General features: G+C 40.3%; 1 non-coding gene across 1 annotated transcript; it reads left to right on the top strand.

The window, feature by feature from the left end:
- The first annotated feature begins 3,457 nt into the window (after positions 1–3,457).
- On the top strand, positions 3,458–3,529 carry Trnaw-cca (transfer RNA tryptophan (anticodon CCA)). The gene has a single exon. It is a non-coding gene; the product is annotated as a tRNA-Trp (tRNA).
- The last annotated feature ends 573 nt before the right edge of the window (positions 3,530–4,102 follow it).

Genomic DNA, 4,102 nt, shown 5'->3' with positions numbered 1-4,102 from the left:
ATTTAATTTGTCAGCAAGGACTTTCTTTACTTTCTCTTCAGTTGTTTCCCAAGTTTCGCCAGTATCTTCTAATAAGCCTTCAAAGCGAAGATTGTTCCTCCTACTTTGGTTTTCAAGGTAAACTGTCTTTTGTAGATGCTTGTTTACTGCTGTTTGAAGATTGGCGACGTCGCTGGCTGTGTTCTTTAACTCGGCGCCGATGGCTGAGAGTTGTCCGTCGTGGCTCGCAATATCTTTTTGGCTGAACTCCAGACTGGATTTTAGTCCCGCAAAGTCTTTCACTAGATTATCAATACGCGAGGTTAAATTGGACACAACCGATTCCATAAATGATTTAAACATACATTCTTGAGCTTTCAGAAGATCTTGAAGAACACTCGAAGAAATGGTCTCTGGCAGATCATCATATTCTCCGGCTTCCGCAGACGGTGAACTTGGTTTACGCTGATCATTTGTTTTCTTAGACATAATAATGCATATAGATAGCTGTTAGAACTAAAGAAATACTCAAAAAATGGTTAATTTTAAACGAATTAGCGTTGTCAGACGGGAGCAAGGATACACACAACCGCCATCTTCGCTGACCGCTAACACTACTTCCAGTGATGTACGGAACGTTAGAACATGACTTGAAAAGTTATAGGTCAAACTGACCTAAGGCAACAGAAGTAATAACACTTGCAGTGCCAACTCAATTTACAGCGGTTTAAGTTTTACAGCGGTTGAAAGGTCCTTTGTTTGGTTTGGTTTTATTGTACTAGCCCATTAACGAAGTTTCAACTTTGGCTCGCGTCTTGGAATAGTCTTTATGACGTCAAGCGTTGCGGCCACAGGTATTTTCTCAGCGCAGTATATTTGCAGTATATCAGCCTATTACACTGTAGCTAAAGAAACTCGTCGGTTGTTTCCGCCTGCTCTACGAAAAAAAAGCGACAGCCCGTTCTTATGCCAAATGGTAACCTGTCACAAAGTTACACCACTGAAAGGGCCTTTAGTTCAATCTTTGTAATAGAAAGGTGCAAAAATTGACGACGATAGCCAGTAAATTGTGACCAGAGTTTGGTTAAAGAAAGGTTTCGCTAACAAAAATGAAATGTGAAATGCTAGCTTTGAGGTGAGAAGTCATGGGTCCGTGTACGTTCCAAGGACAATTTGCAACTCAGACTAAATCGATTAAGCTTGTTGCTTAATCAATCAATGAAGCAATCCTTTATTTCATAAAGAAGTTTGGGTTATATATAAACAAAGTTACAAGATTGTTTACATACAAGAATGGCAGCGCAAAGCCTGATGTGGACCTGCGATCGTAAGTTCTAAATGTAAATAGAAGACTATTGATATTAATTGATTTCTAGCTCTTGTGGATCAAGATGATTTAGAGAATAGCTCTGAAATTTGATTAGGGGCAATACTTGTAAAAACTTGGAAAATTTTAAGTAAAATGCGCTTCTTATACCTGTAATCAAAGAGACGCCATTTAAATCGAGAGAGATATAAGTCATCCTATAATGAACTAGGCACATGATTTATTATACGGCATGAACGTGCATGTATTTGATCTAAGCTATGTAGTAAAGATTGACAACAATTTCCCTACACTTGTATTGCATAACTTGAGTAACATTCGGTATTAATTAATACTATAAGCTCTAACCGAAATGAGATGCTCTAATCGCATCTTCTTCTGATTTGTCTAGTGAGAAGGATGTGACCTCATTAATACATTCCAATTTTGTTTGGTTTGGTTTTCTTGTTCTATAACGCTGCTAATTTAAAGGTTGTGAGTTCGAGTCCCACCGGGGGTGGCACTTTTGACTTCAAGGTAAACCTATTTAAAGCTAAGTGACTGCATCTTATGCACATTCACCCAATATTGCATCTGCTGCCCTCGCTTCTTGATCATCAAATGCGAAGCAAACAACAAGTGACAAACAAAATATGTAAACTCAGTTCACGGTGATATTTATCACTGCAACTATTTCTCACGTTGTAATATGCAATTTAGAGGCACCGCAAAACATTCGAAAAACGACCATGTGATGGCAAAAAAAGAATAGAACCAACAGACTCTCTTCGTCAGTGCAAAGCAGGCTTTACATGAAAGGCCGATATCATCTGAAATTGAGAACAGGGAAGACGCACAAGCTTCACTCCGTATAAAAAAATCTCGTTCTCTCCGTGCCTAATGTAAACGGCAGGAAAAACAGAAAACATCATAACAAAGATAACGCACCAGTCGATGAAAGCCTTTCCTCCTCATCCTAACAGTAACGCGGGCAAAGAGCATTTAACTTTTTTTATGGACCGAGTTTGCTTTATAATAGAGACATGCCAGATACTGTGATGTTCTCTTCTTTGATGCAGCAAAGAAAAAATTCAAGCTACGTACCATCGCACAGGTGGTAGACGCTACGCCGGCATGTTTCCCGAGAGAGATACGATCACAATGCAAAAACACACGCTTGGCCATACTAGTGCAGGTGTCAGGATGGCGGAGCGATTCAAGGCGCTGCGTTCAGGTCTACTAATGTAAGCGTGGTTTCGAATCCCTCTCGTGACACAATCCGAATACTGTGACACTGAGCGCTGTTGATGCCGAAATTAACTTGACCTCAGGTGATCAGAGTCAAATTTTGAATCAGGTGATTGATTTGCTGGACACCCTTACGTCAGGTTCCATCAAGGAGTTGTTGCATGCAAAACGTTTTTATATTTCCTAACCAAAATCATGCGCTTGATTTCGTTTTTAGCTCACTCTTGATGGTTGCTCGTACATTACCTGGTTGCGAATGGTTCTCACTTCAGTTGGCGCCGCCATCAACATGGCCGTCATGGCGTCAGTTGAATCAAAGAGATGTTGCATGCAAAACGGTTTAGATTTCGTAACTAAAATCGCACGCTTGACGTCGTCTTTTAGCTCATTCTTGATGGCTACATGTTCATTACCTGGTTGCGGATGGATCTCGCCTCAGTTGGGCCCGCCAGGGAAGGTGTCTGGTACCCTAACCACCGCTTTTTAATCAGATGAAAAACAAGCAACAACTACTATTCGCCAGTGATAGAATGACCAATCTGTCGTGACCGGCAACAAATCCATTAACCTTTTATTAAGGAAAATAGTCCTACAAAAAATTAGAGGAATAGGAGACACCGACGCCCCAATTGTTGTTGTTGTTGTTGTTTTTCTTAATGTTGTTGTTCTCACATAATTAACAAGCGATGGTTGGCGCACCAGACACCTAGTAATCGAGGCCTGGATCTATCACAGTGTACTTTTTCTTTGGCCTAGAAAGCTTTTCCCCTACCAAATGCTTAAGGTGTGCCCAGCTGCGCCATACTGCCAAGGGAAGTATTGCAATAGAATAGCATCCCATCAAGGGGAATACCACTATTATAAGTCAAAAACCGAGGTAAGCCCCTATCTTCGTTATTAGATAATTTACTTATTGCATCCGTTGGCTCCGTGGCGCAATGGTAGCGCTTCTGACTCCAGATCAGAAGGTTGCGTGTTCAAGTCACATCGGAGTCAAGTAAAGCATTTAGAACGTTCATGGGATATTTTAGCGCTTCTCAATGTGCTGTCAAAAAGTGAAATCGCCTTTTTTTCTTTTGTTCATTAAAACGACATTCAAAACGACAGTGTAAATTACTCTCTTACCTTATCTGTGGTGAGGAAACGTGATGACAAAATATCTTTCTCGTCTTCGCTATTCCTCCCCTGCTAAGTAGTGTCTTTGTGCGAATGGAAATGAGGTTCTGGGGTAGTGCGAGCAGAGACTTTTATTTTCGTCCTCGACTGTTGATTTGAAATCGCTGAGCGTTCTCTCCGACCTTGAAAAAAAATTCATCTGGCTGGCACCCAGGGTACCTACACTGTGGAAGTGCACAAAACTTTAACGCGTAAGTTCCAGAAATTACGACACCTTTGAGATTTATATTCTTTCATTTCAAGATACATCATCGTTCACAATTAGCTCTTGCTTTACGATTACAAAACTCTGTTTTAGAAATTTTAGATAAGATACTAAACTGTTAAAACGCATTTAAATTTTACCTTTAATAATTAATTGAGCGTGCCATTCACAAACTTGTTCTTGAATCG

This window comes from Montipora foliosa, chromosome 9, assembly GCF_036669935.1.
Source record: "Montipora foliosa isolate CH-2021 chromosome 9, ASM3666993v2, whole genome shotgun sequence".
Taxonomy (NCBI): Eukaryota; Metazoa; Cnidaria; class Anthozoa; order Scleractinia; family Acroporidae; genus Montipora; species Montipora foliosa.
This window is presented reverse-complemented; position numbering and strand designations above follow the sequence as displayed.